This window comes from Globicephala melas, chromosome 1 (genome assembly GCF_963455315.2).
Source record: "Globicephala melas chromosome 1, mGloMel1.2, whole genome shotgun sequence".
NCBI classification, from domain to species: Eukaryota; Metazoa; Chordata; class Mammalia; order Artiodactyla; family Delphinidae; genus Globicephala; species Globicephala melas.
This window is the reverse complement of record NC_083314.1, coordinates 166,500,297-166,515,300: the sequence shown is the minus strand read 5'-3', so window position 1 is coordinate 166,515,300 and position 15,004 is coordinate 166,500,297. Positions and strand designations below refer to the sequence as shown.

Sequence of the window (15,004 nt, the reverse complement as noted above, 5' to 3'; positions counted from 1 at the left end):
GTGGGGGGCTGCGACAGGCCACCAGCCAGGAGACAGCATCCCCGCCAACCACACCCCCTGCCTGTCATCAGCAGGGCCCGTCACCACCCAGCTTGTCACCTGCCTGCCTCGCACCCGCACCACCTGTCACCCACCCAGCTCATCACCCACCCAGCCCATCACCTGCACCACCTGTCACCCACCCAGCTCGTCACCCACCCAGCCCATCACCTGCACCACCTGTCACCCACCCAGCCTGTCACCGGAGCTGCCTGACAGGCCTCTGGGTGGGGGACAGGAGATGGGGAGGAGAAGACCACAGGGGTGTGGAGCTGGGGGCCCCAGAGACCCTGTAGGACCCCCACTTCAGCTCGGCATCCTGCAGCATCGCCATGGCAACGTCTCAGCTGCAACCACTTTCCCAAACATCCCCCGCCCCCCCACGCCCCCCACCCCCCCAGGCCCTGCTCTTAGCTGAGCTGAGGCTGAGAAGAGCCTTGAGTGACAGCAGAACGGGACAGGAAGGAGGTGCTCATCAGCTGGCTGGCCTTGGCCATCCCTGCCCTCTCTGGACTTGGTTACTCCATCTGCAAAATGGAGGGGCTGGAACTGGGGAGGCCCCTGTACAGCGGGTCATCCCTTCCCAGCCTGGATTTGCTGAGCCAGTGGCCAGTTAACCTGTGAAGGCTGGTGGGGGCGGGGTACAAAAGGACAGGGGGTTCTGGGTTCTTCCACACTCCTTTGCCCTGGCCCAGCTCACACAGGCTGGGCCTCTGGCCCAAGCTCACATAGCAAAAGAGGAGGAGCAGGCTGGAAGGCAGAGGGGCTCTGCCACAGGACTGCCAGCTGGAGATGATGCCACAGTGGGTGACCCAAGGCTGAGTTGGCCCCCACCTCCAAGCTGCATTATTTATAAAACCCAGAGCTCCTAGCCCAGCAACAGCTGCGGTGCCGCCCCTCCAGGGGACACAGGCAGCGGTGGAAGGGTGGTGCCTCCCCGGGGGAGCCCCCTGGGGTCCCAGGCTCCCTCCACAGCTGGCCGGGGCAGGGGCTGAGGTGGGAAAGGGGCGGCCGCGCCATCCTTCCCCTCCCAGCCCCCTCTCCTCTCCTCTCCTCCAGGCAGGCGGCGATAGGATTACTTCTGCATGACTGCCCGCTCCACAGGGTTCCAGAGACCCTCCTGCCTACAGCAATCTTTAAAATTCCTGTAGCCCGGCCTCTCTCCCTTTCTCCCCACAGTGAATGCTCCAGCTTCTACCGCAGTGTGCCCGCGGCCGCCACCACCACCAGCGAGCTGGCCCGGGCCCCAGGTCCCCGGAGCCACGGGCAAAGGTAGACCCATCTTCGGGGTGTCCCTCGGAACCCTCTGAGGCCCAGGCCCTGCCATCCCCTCCGGCCCCTGGTGCCCGTCCAGCCCCACAGGGCAAGGCTCAAGCTGGGGTCGGGCCTGCCAGCTGCACCAAGGAGGACCGGCACATACGTGCAAACACACCTGGTGGGTCCTGGCGTGCCTGGCCACATCCTCTGCTGCCAAAACCTGGATGTCCCCACCTCTGCTCTAACCGCCCCCTCCCTAACCTCACTAATCCTTGCTACTCTGGGGTGGGCAGACAGCTGGGCCAGGCCAGCGCCTGTGGCTCCCCAGGGCACAAGAAGCAGGCAAGAGATCGATCCACTGAATTTTTTTTTAAGGCTCTAATGGAGCCTGCCTCCCCAGACTTGGGGCCTGGGACACAGGCGATCTCTCAGGGACCCCTCCCTCAGCATTGCAGTTGCTTCCTCTTTCAGGTCTAGGGGGTCGGGGCACCTTTCTAGGAGCCTTTCCCCCAGCAAGAGAAGAGGCACGAGGGGCCCCTGGGAAAAAGATGGGATTGGGGGGCTGTGAGCAATACCCAGAGGCCCCCCCAGTCTCCCCAGCCCTAATGCAGGCAGAAGCAGCTCAGCCTCTAAATCACTCCCCTCATGCTGCCCTCTGAGGCGGATTCTGTGCATCTGTAATTAGGGGGTGGAACAGATGGTGGAGATTCCGTTTAAAATCATGCATCTAGTAAAGTAACCTTCACTGTCGGAACTGACTCCCAGGGAGACCAAGCCCCAAGCCCGGATCTCGGGGGGTGGGTGGGAGGGGAAGCATGTCAAGCCAGCACCCTCTCCATCTTTTTTCCTGAAGCTCCAGGCCCAATGTCCCCCTCAGGTGAGCCCAAGAAGAGGGGCATTTGGCAAGCACCTGAGAAAGTGCAGGCTGGGGGTAAATCCCCCTGCCCAGGCCGCCCCCACCTCCCACCCATACACGACAGAGTCAGGGCAGGGCTGGGTACTCAGAGTTCTTGGCTGACACACCAGGATGACCAGGTGCCAAGAGCCCCCAAAGAGGCCCCAAACCCCCAAAGCCCAGGCCAGGGTGCCCAGAGCACAGGGTCTTGGGTGGGGCAGCTTTGAACCAGATGTACAGCCTCACTGTCCAGGAATGAAAGGCCTGGGGCAACGAGGGGGGGTGGAGATGCCTCCCCAGGCAGAGGAGGCTCTGGGAAGTGGGGGAGGACCAGGCAGCCCAGAAACGAGAGAGAGCACAGAAGAGTGGGCCAGTGTGTCTGCAAGGCTGAGGCTATCTGCGGGGAGGTTTGGGGGAGGGAGGCTGGGGAGGACAAGGTGGGGTGGGGGGGCGGTGATGGAGAGCGCTGAGGAGGGAGGCTGTGCTGGAACGTGTGATGGTGGGAGTGCAGCTGCAGGGTGAGGTGTGGGCGCAGGGCGGAGCTGCTCTGAGGGGTGACTGGGCTGGGGCCCTGTGTGTTTGTGTATGAGTGCGGGACTGGTGTTTGGAGAGGGGTGGGGGCTGTCCCTGGGCCCTTGGATGGCTGAGGAAAGTACTGGAGCTGGAGCTTGCTGGGGAATGCACAGAGGACTGCTTGTTTGCGGAAGTGCTGGGATCTGGGGGGTGCGTGTGCGTGTGCGGGGTGCGCATGCACGTGCACGGCCTGGAAGGTACAAGAAGCTGAGGGGACATTACTGTTCAAAGATGCACCGTGTCTGTGTGTTTGAGGTAAATGGTGTGGCTGCAGCGGTGTCCTCTTCCGCGTGGGTGTTGAGGCGGTGTGTGTACGTGTACGTCGCGGGGAGAGTTTGGAAAGGTGCAGGGGGCTGTATCGGTGTGTCTGGGGACGTGATGAGCTGCAGCGGAGGGAAACGCTGGGGCCGTCGGGAGAGTCTGAGGGTGTCTGGTTAGGTGCTGGGACTCTGAGAACCTGAGTGTGTGGAAGGTATTAGGGCTAACAGTAGGGTCCTGGGTGTATCTGGGGAGGTGCTGGGATTGGAGGAAGAGTTGATATGTTCGAGGATGTGGTAGAAGCCTTGTGTGTGTGTGTTGGGGTGTCTGGGGGTATACTGGGGGTCATGAACATCTGGGTTTTGGTTAAGTACTAGGGCTGTAATATGTGTTTGGGTGGGTAGGCATGTGGTGGTTGTGTGTTTGGGGGCGTGCTGGGGCTGTGTGTTTAGGGGTGCTGGAGCTGTGAGTGGGGAAGTGGTTGTGTATTTAGGAGGTGCGAGGGGCTGGAGTTGGGCCCTTGTGCCCAGACAGGTGATGGGGCTGCGGGGTGAGGGCGGGTGCCCCTCTGAGGAGGTGAAGGGCAGAGTCCTGGCCTTTGCTCAGGGGCCCACCTGGGGGCTGCCCGCTAGAGCCCCTCTGCCGGTGGTGCCCGCCCACCCCCAGACCCCACGTCCGGGTGTCGAGACAGGCAGTCCATCTGTCTCTTCCTGTGCCCAGGCCGAAGGCGCAGTGCCGCCTCCTCGCTCCCTGGGGGGGCGGCAGCAGATCCCAGCCCACCCATCTGCCTTCAGATGGTCGAGGCAGGAGCCTCCACAAAGCTGCCTGGAGGGCATCCCTGTGTTTGAAGAGGCACGGGCTGGGGGGTGGGAGGAACTGCACAGCAAACAGTCCTCGTGGAGGCTCCTTTGAAAACCACTGACGCCAGGAGAGACGAAGAGGGAGGACAGGGGCGGGTATGTCTGTCCTTGTGCGTCTGTGCGGGTCAGCGCCCAACTGTGTGCCTAGGAGCCCCTTCGCATGTGTTCATGCCGGTGGCCTCTGTTCAAGCAGCATCCTTGCCTTGGAAAACAGCCCTCCAACCCAGGCTACGAGCTCACAGCCTCACACAGGCAGCTACCCCCTCATCCATGCACCCTGCCTACACTACACTCACACGCAAACATCCCCCACACCTTCACATCTGCAGAACACTGCACCCTGGTACACATGCCCCTCAGCCCCAGAGTCCCAGTCCGTCACATGTGTACACCCATGACACACACCCGCACACTGCAAAGCCAGGTACAGCCACATGCACCTGTCACATACACATGCCTCCACACAGACATACCCGACAAGTAGCTGTCACACCCACACCCACACACTCCACACACCTTGGGGAGTGGATCTCCCTGTCACACCCATATCCCACCTCATATGCACTCAGTCTCTCTCATACACATTGTAACAGACACTCACCATCCCTTATACCTGTACATACGTGCACATGTTTGTACATGTGCATACACACTCTCACCAGCTCTCAGCTCTTTCACACCAGCCAATTTCTCTGCGTCCAGGCCAGGCCCTGCAGGAAGGCTGCCACCGGCTGAAAGTGTCTCCTGCCTCCCTGCCCTGGCAGCTAGGTCAGAGTGGGGGGCATACCCCCCCCATGACACCATGGCTCCCTGGGAACCCTGATCTTCCCCTCCAGAGAGAAAGAGTCCTCTCTCTGCTCTGGGGTGACGGCCACTGTTGTGTGAGAGTGTGTCTGTGTATGTGTGTGTATCAACATGTTTCGAGAAGCCACGATGAGGCCTGTGTGTCACTGCCTGTATGGGTAAGAAAGCATAGGGACAGGTTCACCGGTTATGTTTGTGAGATTCAGGATGAGTGTGGGAGCAGAGACATGTATGCCACAAAATGTGTATTTGTGAGTGTGTGTGAGGCCAGGCCCCTGCGGACAGGCGTGAGTATGGGGGGGTGCACTTACACAAGGAGACACACAGTGAGTGTGAGTGGGGAGTGAGTGGGGAGTATTCTGGGATATTTTCTGAGACAAGAGGTATGTACATTTGTGAGTAAGGGTCAGGGCTAGGAGAGGCACCCTCCGCAACTCCCTCCCCCTACAAAGAGCTCAGGGGAAAGGGGTCTCTGGGATCTGGGGGGAGTGTGTGTGTGTGTGTGTGTGTGAGAGTGTGTGTGAGTGTGTGTGTGTGTGTGTGTGTGTGTGTGTGTCTTCCTCTCTCTCTTTCTCCCTGACCTCTTTAGCAGCTGGAAACTGAGCCGGGGGTGGAAGGAATGGAGACTTGGCTGGCCTGGGGGTTTGGGGAGGGAAGCAGGAGAAAACACCTTCCAGATTCTCATCAAATCCTTGTTTGTGGTTTGTAGCCTTCAGTCTCTCCTCTCTCTTTCTCTAGGTCTGGGTTTCCCCCTTTCTTTATCTCTTCCTGCCCCTCCCTCTCTCCCCCATATCTCTCCTTCTCCCATCTCAGTCACTTTGTCTCCCCCCTTGGATCTCCCTGTCTCCAAGTCTCTGTCTCTCTCTGTCTGTTTCTCTCTCCCCAAGCCCTTCCATTTTTCTGACTTCTGTCTCTGCCAGCACCTCTGTATGTCCGTCTCTCCCAGTCCTGGTCCATCTGTCTGTCTCTCTCCGTCTGCCTGTGCGTGGGTGTCTCTGTCCATCTGCTCCGCCACCCATCTGTCTGGTTGTCTGTGCTAGTCCTTCTAAGGGTGCCCACTCGCTCACCAAGACACCCTCCCCCAGGTCAGCAAAGGCCTCTCCTGGCTCAGGGGGCGGGGAGGGGGTGCAGAGCTGCAGCTTCTGGAAGCTTCAGTAGCAGCTGGCGGAGCTGGGAGTTCGAGGCCAGCCAGCTGCAGAAGTGGCCCCTCCCCTGGGCTCCCAAGCCAAGGACCCCAGAGCAGAGAGAGGAGAAAACAGGGCCTCACTGCAGCTGAGTCTGTGTGCGTGCGTGTAGGGGGAGGCAGGGGGCCTCACTTTGCCTTCACTTCACCGTTCCCCCCAAAGCCAGGCCCTGTAGGAGAGGAAGCTTCAGTGCCCACCTCCCTCATCCCCTCACCAATGGAAGAGATGCTGGGGATCCAGGAGGGAAGGGCTGGGGGATGCCAGGCCTTGGACGAAGCCATAGCTTCCTGTCAGATGGGTGGGAGGGGGGCTCCTTCCCTCCTCCCTCCCAAGCAGTCCCTGGGGATCCCTCCAGTGCTGGTCCCAGCTCCGGACACGAGGGGCCCCATAGGCAGTTCTCACCAGCTCCCACAGGGACCATTCCTACCTCCCAGCTGCCCCAGTGCCTCTGACCCACAGGGATAAGGTGGAGGGGGGTGGATCACAAGGGTGTCTCCTCCCTCCCCAAATAGAGGTTGGCTCTGGACATCTGGAGTTCGTGGCCCTGTCTACGTCCTGGCCATCCTGAGAGGCCCCAGGCAGTCCACCTACCATTGCCAGCCCGGCACCACACACACACACACTGCACCCCAGCACTCGTCACCGCCACTCCCTGGCCCAGCAACTCTGAGGGCTCAAGAGGAGCCCTAGCGCGGAGACCTGCACCCTACACTGACTGGTGGCAGCCTCCAGCAGGGCCCCGGCACAAAGCCAGCAGCTGGAGGAGGTACCCCCAACACTTCCCAGGAGGCTCTGTTCTTCCCTCTCTAAGAAGAGCTCACAGTCCAAATCCCACAATAGATGGGGAAACTGAGGAAGGGATGGGATGACACAGCCAGTCATTCTTCCTGAGACCCTGGGGTGGGATCATAAATGAGGAATAGGGAATGAAAAGGACGCTGGGAATGAAAAGGACGCCGCAGGGGCAGAATCTGGCTCCTTCCTGACCTGCCACGGGCAAAGTCCATGTTGGCTGCACAGCCCTGCACAGGCCTACCGCTGGGCCAGGGCCAGGGGCTGGCTCCCTCCCTCTAGAGCTCTCCTTGCCCCTGGCTGGGCCCCCTCCCTCTCCTCGCTTCTGAGCAGCCCTCCCTGCCCTCTCCCTCCCAGCTCTGGCTCTCTCATCCTCAGCTCTTGGAAGCCTGACTCACTGTTTCCCCTCCTCTCTCCCCTCCCTCCCTCTCTCCCGGCAGCGGCGCCTCCCCCTCCCCTGGGGGGGCTCTGGCCACAAGGGTGCCCGCCTGCTCCTCTCTGCAGGCTCTGGCCCCCTCCGCACCCAGGAGGCCCCCTGCAGCTGTTCCAGCTCTCTAACTACAGAGAGGTGGACGGAAAGAGCCTGGGTCCCAGGCAAGCAAGGGGAGGGGGCCCCTCTAGACTGGATTTCCTCCTGTCAAACAAGGTGGGGGGATCCAACCGGATGACACCCCTGGTGTCTCTAACGGTCCTAATGTTCCCCACTTTTAAAAGCCCGGTGCCTCCTGACACAGAGCGCCCACAACCTGTGGGGCGCTGTACCTGCCTCAGGCTCCGCCCCCAGGTCCAAAGAAGAGGTCGGCTCTGTTCCCAGAAATTTGGGGAGAGGGGAGACGCTGCCCTGGGGCAGGAGCATTAGTCAAGTGACCCCTGGAATCCCCCTGTCTCCCCGTTCTCTCTCCTTCCGTGGGAGAGCTTCCTTCTCTCCCTCTCCCACCTGTCCTCCTCTCTTTTCCCAGAGACGTTCGCTTGTCTCTCCTCCAGATACTATCCTAGCAGCATTTGATCTTGGGTGAGAGACTCTCAGTGCCCGCTCATTTTGGGCTGTGGGGTGGGGAGTGGCACATGCCTAGGCCTTCTTGGTCCCCTGGATGCCATCTCCAGGGGCTGTGATCCTGGCTCTTCTCCTTGACCGTTTTCTCTCTCACCCCCTCATCACTGGCTTCTGTCATCATCTTTTCCTCTTTCCACCTCAAGTCGGGCTCTCTGGGTCTCTTTCCTCCCCACCTCCCCCAGCTCTCTCCCTGGGGGGCCCATCTGCTGACATTAGCAACAATGTTACCGTTGCTCCCCCCCTTCAGTTCCCAGCTCCACCCCATCCTGGCTTCCCCCTCCCCAGCTCTGTCCCAAGAGACCCAGGGGACCCAGAGGCAGAACTGGGCTCCATCCCATAATGGTGAGTCTGCTTGACCTCACTAATCACACCAGAAGTGCCTGGGCATCTGGTATGAAGGCATGGCACCCTGTGGTCTTGGGTGGCTGGCCTGAGGCACAGAGCTCTGTATTCCACAAACCAAAAAAAAAAAAAAAAAAAAAAGAAGTTGACTTGGGGTGGGGCAGAGAAGAGGGGAAGTGAGGGGGATCAGGTTTGCCTGGAGAAAGCCCCTGTCCAATGGGGAACAGAGGCGAGGAGGTAGTGGCTCGAGCCAGCGCTCCAGGCTGATTGAGAACAAGCAATGTCCCTCTGGGGCTCTGCCGGTCCAGATCAGCCCCCCCTAAAAAAAAAGGTCTTCTGCCAGGGACAGTTTGCCCCGCAAGCCTCCAGCACAGCCACACCAAGCAGGTAAAGATCCCGTCTCTGTCTCTTAATCTCCTTTAGAATCCAAATCCATCCTCCCTACAGTATACCCCCCACTGAGCTCAGCAGGGGGTTCCATAAGCCTCCCTGCCCCAATCTAACCAGGTGGAATGGGGGGGACAAAGCCCCCCAGCTGCCAAGCCCCCTCACCAAAGGCCCCATCAAGGGCTGCGGAGCAATGCAAAACAATCCTGGAACCCACACACCTCCAAACTGAGAAGCAGGCCTGTCCATCCACAGCACCTGGGGGTGCTGGGGCTCCCTGCCCCCACGACCCTGCTCCAGACCCCCCAGCCCAGCAACCATAATAACAGCAAGCTCTTTTTCTTTATGACACCAAATTCCCCCAAGCCGAACAGCTCCTTCCATCACTACCTCAGCCATAGATCACATTAAAAACTCACAGAGGGCAACTTAAACACATCACATTTGTTTCTCTCTATATTATTTCAAAAGTAACGGCATTAAAAATGGATTTTACTACAGAAAATAAATATCAACACGTGGGCCGGGAGCCCAGGCAGGGGGAGAGAGCCCACCAGGAGAAGGTCCCTGAGGGCTTGGGCACAGCTTAGGCACTGACCAAGGAGGTGGCTGAGAGGACAGACTACACCTGGGGTGGGGTGGGGTGTGGGGGGAATGCCTGGGGAGGGGGCAATGCCCGCCCACCTGGGCACCTGCCCCAATGCCAGACCAAGAGGGACAAGAGTCACTGGTTTGAACTGGTCCCCCAAAGCTCATGCCCTCACTGATCTTTGCAACCTCTGGAGGGTAGAAGCTCTGGGGCAAGAAGTTCACTAGTCTCTAGGGGTTACTCCAACTATTGACATAGCAGAAGAAAAAAATGAATTCAACTTACTATCCAGTTTGATTTTCCATTACTATAAAAATATACATCTGCTCAAAGGAGGGAGATGGCAAGCTGCAGGCACATGCCACCTGGGGGGTCCCCCCGCCGCTCACCACCACAACCCAGCCTGCCCCTCCAGGCGGCAGGGGTGGGGGCTGTGTGTGGGTGGGGGACGACCAACTGGTAATCTGTCACCTACAGCCCCAGCTCCCACAGCTACACACACCGGGCCACACGGAACAGGAACAAGCCAACAATAGAAACACCCCAAATGCTCCTGGCAGGACTCTGCCCAGGCCCGGGCGCATGCCCCCGCCCCGCCGGCGGCAGCAGCGGACAAAATGTGGCCACCCTGACCCGGAGGCAAAGCTTGTCCTCACACCCTGAGCTCTGCCCAGGGAGCTGGGGCCAAGTCCCGCCTGACACCAACTGGTCCGGCGGGAAACGCCTGCCCAGCCAGACAGGCACAGGCCCCCCAAGGGTCCCTCCTTGTGCTCAGGGGCCAGGCTGGTGCAGCCTGGCCCTACCTCCCAGGGTGACGCCTGGGCCCAAATTCAGCTGGCCCTGCCAGTCAGGCACTGGTGCAGAACGGAGGGCACCAGGCTCAGCCCCTCCCAGCCCAGCCCCAGGGCCCCCAAGCTAGGAGGGAGGGGGGGACTCCCCACCCCTCCACATCTGGCCCTGGCCCCCAGGGTCTGCGGTAGAGAATTCCCGCCCCCGCTTCTCTCTCTCTCCCTCCTCCCTCTCAGTGCCCGCTGCCCGCCTCAGGGACGGCCCCAGCTCCCGCCTCCGGCCAGCAAGGCCCACATCCTTCCTCCCTCAGCTGGCCCCTTCGCCTGGCAGGAGGCTGGGGGGTCAGGCTGCTGGGGAACCCCTCCAGCTCCCATCAGTCTTCATCCCCAGCCCCCAAACTCTGGGTTGCTGTCCCTTTTCCTGTAGAACAGGAAACAAGGTTATTTCCTAGACTCAGAGCCAGCCCCCTGCCCCTCTGGCTCTGCCTGGGGACCAGGACCCAGCAGGGGAATGCACCCTTAGCCAGAAAGCAGAGGGATTCTGCAATTCACCCCCAGCTACCGGCCCAGGGGGCTGACAGCTGTCACTCAGCACCCCACCCCCTGGGGAAGAGGGGGCCGATTCAATCACAGCCTCAGAGGAAACGCATTGATAGGCGATTATTTATTTATTTATGCAAAAGTGAGCCGACTTTGTTCGCCAGGTAACCGGGCACGCGGCCCAACCCCTACGGCCCTGGCCGCCCCCAAATCCCTCCTCCGCCCCACACCCCCTCCGGGTCATTAGGTCCCCGCCCCTCAACTCCCAGAGCACCAGCAGAACCTTGGGATTTGGGGGTTGAAGGGGAGGGGCTCCTCCCTCCGCAGTCTCCCCCTTTCCCAGGGCCGTTCCTAAAATCCAGCCTTGTTCTCCGCTCCCACGGTCCCCCCCTTCACCCACCCCCCCCCACATTCTCAGCAAGCTGGAGAGCAAATTGCAGTTTTAAATCCAAAGACGGAGGGAGGGGGAAGGAGGAGGGGGCGCGCGGCAGCGCTGGGCGCGCACCTCGCCCCCGAGCCGGGGGAGCCGCGGGGCGGCCAGGAAACCCGAGAACCCCCCCTCCCCGCCCCCCCTTCTCGTCCACCTCCCCCTCCCCCTTCCCGGCGCTGCCTGCCAGGCTTCGAGCCGAGCCCAGCCGAGCCGCGGGCCCCGGTGGAAACAAAGACCGATCGCACCGCGGGCACCGCAGCCACGGGGTCCGGCGGACCGGACCCGGGCGCGCGGAGGGGGCGCAGAGCCCCCCCGGTGCGCTGCACAAAAGAGCCCGGCCGGCCGGTCCCCAGCGGGGGTCTAGGGCTGGGGAGGAGGCGCCACTCACCGGAGTGCTGGGCTGCCGGCTCCGTTGGTCCGAGCCAGGCGAGGGGCTTTGGGGGGCGTCTGTCTTCCGGCCGCGGCAGCGACGCGGGCGCTCGGCAGCTGGGGAGAGCAGTCGTGGTGGAGCCCTGAGCCGCCCGCCGTTGCTGACAGCATGGCTCGCGCCTCGGCTCACATTCTCCGCCGCTAACTCCACTGGACACGGCCCCCCGCTCCCGCGGCGCCCCCCACCTCTATCACTCCTTCGCTCTCTGCGCCCCCCTCGCTCCCCCCACCGCGCACACACTCTCACAGCCCTGGACACCCCCGCCCCCACCCCCCCCAATTGCAAACCTGGGAGGGAACGCGCCCCGCGTAGTCCTCCTCCTGCTCCTCCTCCTCCGCCCTCCTCCCTCCTGCTCTCTCTGGCTGTCTGTCTGTCTCTCTGACTGTCTCTATCTCTCGCTCCCTCTGCCTTTCTCTGCTCTCAGAGCTGGGTGGGAAAAGGAAATGAGGACAGAAAGCAGACGCTGGCTTTGGGTGGTGGTAGCTGGATTCCCTCTCTCCCTCCCTCCCCCTCCTCCCCTCCCTCCTCCTGCCTTCTGCTCTCTCCGCTGCGAGCGGGGCTGAGCGCAGCCTGGCGGGTGGCTCGCTTTGCCCGCCCGCCCGCCTGTCTGTCTGTCTGGTCTGCCTCGCTCGCTCCCTCCCTCCGTCTCTCGCCCTCGCCCTGCCTGCCTGCCTGCCGCTCTCCGTCTCCGCCGCCGCCGCCGCTGCCTCTGCGAGCTCGCCTTACCTTCGCCGCTCACCATCCGGAACCCCAGGGGGGAGCGCGCGCGCGGCACGCCGGGACTTGTAGTCCCCGCCTCGGCCGCTCGGCGCGCGGGGCGGGCGGGGCGGTGCCAGCAGCTCCGACGGCGCGGCCGGGACCCTGCAGGGACCCCAGCGCCCGGGCCCCTCCGGCCGGGGCGAGTCCTGTTTTACCAAGGGGTGCTGGTTCTCCCCAAGGATTGGGAACGTTTCCCACGTTCCTAGTCCCCCGTGGGGGCTCTGGCTTGAGCGGAGGTTAGGGGCGGGAGCGAAGGGGCGGGGTCTGCGAAGGGAATGAGAGTAGAATAGGGAATCGAGGGATTAGCTAAAGGGCCTGCTACTTTCTGGGGCATCCCAATTAAATAAGAGAGGAAGAGGAAAGAGGAGAGGACCGGCTCCCTGAATTTGGGGGCATTCTCCCTTTATGAAAAGGTTTCCTACTGAGTAAAGCGCAAGGGTTTATGGCGAGAGGGCTGCTCTAGAAACCTCAAAGCCCACCAGCACCTCCTCCTCACTCAGTGACCCCGTCTCAAGTTCTGAGCTCTGGGTTTAGCGACCCCCACCAAAGCTTAGTGTTTCTAGAAGTCCAAGGGCGGCGAGGGCACAAATTCCTGGATAATCCACAGATCTCTCTCTCTCTCTCTCTCTCTCTCTCTCACACACACACACACACACACACACCTTGCCTTCCTGAATTCGACTGAGCTTTTTCCTTGTGTCAGGAAGCAACATTCAGATTCAACAGTTCAGAGCCCCTGCTGTGCCCAGGGGGCTGGACTCAGCATTTTCACCTACCTCCTCTTCAGGTCACATCTGTTATCCAGCCCCTCGCTCTGGGCCCCCTGCCTGGCCTATCCCCACAGATGGAAATGTGCACTGCCAGGGCCTGGTTACCAAGGGGAGGTATCTGGACAGCCCAGAAAGGAAAACTGCTGCTGCTGCCATTTACTGAACACCGCAGGGCTCTTGAGTCCTGCAAAGACCTGGTGAAATGGTATGGTTATCATTTCCATTTTAGAGATGAGGGCACTGAGGCCCATGACAACCACTGAAGAAGTGGTAGAGCCCAGCCAGACCAGGATCCGTTTCATTCCAAAGCCCACTGCTTTGGAATGGGCCGTGGCAGGGAGCTTTGACTCCGCAGGTCTCTGTCTGACCTTCTCTCCCAGTGTCTGTGTGTCCTCCCTTGGCACTTCAATTCGACAAATGTTAACTGAGGTATGCAGGGCTCACAGGGGACATGGAGATGAATAATGCATGGTGGCTGCCCAGTCCTTGGTGTCTACCAGCACCGGCCCTGACTGGTCCTGCGCTAGTCCCACTTCATCTGTGTTTCTGACGTTCCTTTGTCCAGTGTCTGCTGGCTTTTTTCTGTCTTGCCCCATGTCTGAAGTTTCTTCAGCAGTGCCTTTGTCCTTGGCCCACCTGTTTCTGACTCTTCCTTTGGCCCTGCGGGGTGTTGCGAGGTGAGGGCCAGCATGTGACAAAGGCAGGTGGTGTCATTTTGCCAACTGCAGCTCCCTGTCACCACCTTCCCTACACCTCCACCCCTCCCAAGCCCCTCCTCTAGACAGTCTGGAACCCCCAGAGGGCAAAAGAGGGGATCTAGGGGGCACTCTCTGTTGGCCTTTTGCAGGGACCGGGGCACAGCAGCCGTGGGAGAGGTTTAGGGTCTAAATAGTACACCTATTGATCTGGCATCATGGGGCTGGCATGGCCAGTGGCAGAGGCCCCCCATTTGGGAGCAGCTTCTCTTTGCAGGCAAGCCCTGGGTTCAAAGATTTATTCATTGAATGGGAACAGTTATAAGGTCAGATATTAATGAAAGCAGTGGTTAAAGTCGTTAGGGGCCCTTTGCACCTCCAAAGCCTGAGTCTAAAGTTATCACAAATAGATGGGACTTTGGCATCTTGCACCAGCTGGTCCCCCACTGGTGAGACTTATCACTGGGGAGCATAGGAGAGGCCCAGGTTCCCCTTTCTTTTACCCCCTCACAGCATCCTTACCTATTAGGCTCTGCCCAAGGGCATGAAGGTCCCACCTAAGCTGAAGCAAATTTGGGGAGGGAATTGGGTGGGCATACAGGATAGCTTCTGGGAAATAGGCAGCCCCAGGTAGATTGGGATGAAAAGGCATTTGGGAAACACGTGGGAGGGGAGAGGTTAGGTCATAAGGTGCAAGGTGAGTAGGGCCCATGGCTCCACGAGTGAGAGGGGAATAGAAGTTAGGTGGGGCTGTCCGCGCGTTCCCCTCCCACTCTAGGTTGCTTCAGAGACCCCCTCCCCAGACAGGGTGGGTGCTTGGTCCCTAAGGTGTTGGGCAAAGCTGGAAACCAAGCATCACAGGGTTTCCCAGTCATTTGGGGGCTGGTCCTTCTCTTGGAGCCTCTTAAAATTGTGTTGGGTGAGGGGGGGTGGTCTCCCCAAACTCAAGCTGAGTCTTCCTGTAGGTGGCTGCTGCCACCTAGTGTCTAATTGACATCTCTGCTTCACCAGCCTAGTCTAAATGGGGACTACCCAGTCCTCAAAAACAGCATCTGGGGTCACCTCAGGCTGGGCAGGGTAGCTATAAGCGCCCAGAGAAAGCAGACTTGAAGGCGGGGACCCAGGTCCTGGAAGAACCTGCATCATCCTTTCTGGGTTCTGCTCACCCCAACCATTTTTGATTCAATGTAAGCAGAAGGTGGTATAGCTAGACCCCAGGAAATAGAGGTGAGAGTCCAGAGGCAAAGTTGTAGGGCCCAAGGGTTTGGAGGCCATGTGGAATAGGAGCCAGACAGACCTGGTTCTTTTTTTTCAGCTGTGCCAAGCGACATGCAGGATCTTAGTTCCCCGTCCAGGGATCGAACCTGGGCCCCCTGCAGTGGAAGCGTGGAGTCCTAACCACTGGACTGCCGGGGAATTCCCCAGACCTGGTTCTGATTCTGCATTTACTTGTGTGTCCTTAAAACTCGCTGAGTCTCAATTTCCACATGTGTCAAGTTGAGGAGTAACCCTTTCTCTGTGTTACAGGCAAAGCTGTTGAGAAGATTTACTGAACACA

At 60.2% G+C, this 15,004-nt stretch overlaps 1 protein-coding gene across 3 annotated transcripts in view; it reads right to left on the bottom strand.

Moving 5' to 3' along the window:
- Positions 1 to 11,976, bottom strand: part of AHDC1 (AT-hook DNA binding motif containing 1) — a 65,019-nt gene extending 53,043 nt beyond the window's left edge. For 2 of the 3 annotated variants that reach the window (XM_030872913.3, XM_060309211.2), the window contains exons 1-2: positions 11,510 to 11,714; positions 11,181 to 11,278 (exon numbers count right to left, since the gene is read on the bottom strand). The gene's annotated coding sequence lies outside the window, so the exon portion shown is untranslated. Of the gene's footprint in view, positions 1 to 11,180; positions 11,279 to 11,509; positions 11,715 to 11,948 lie in introns of those variants that run through there. The other variant, XM_030872906.3, reaches the window with a different exon arrangement.
- Positions 11,977 to 15,004: the final 3,028 nt, after the last annotated feature.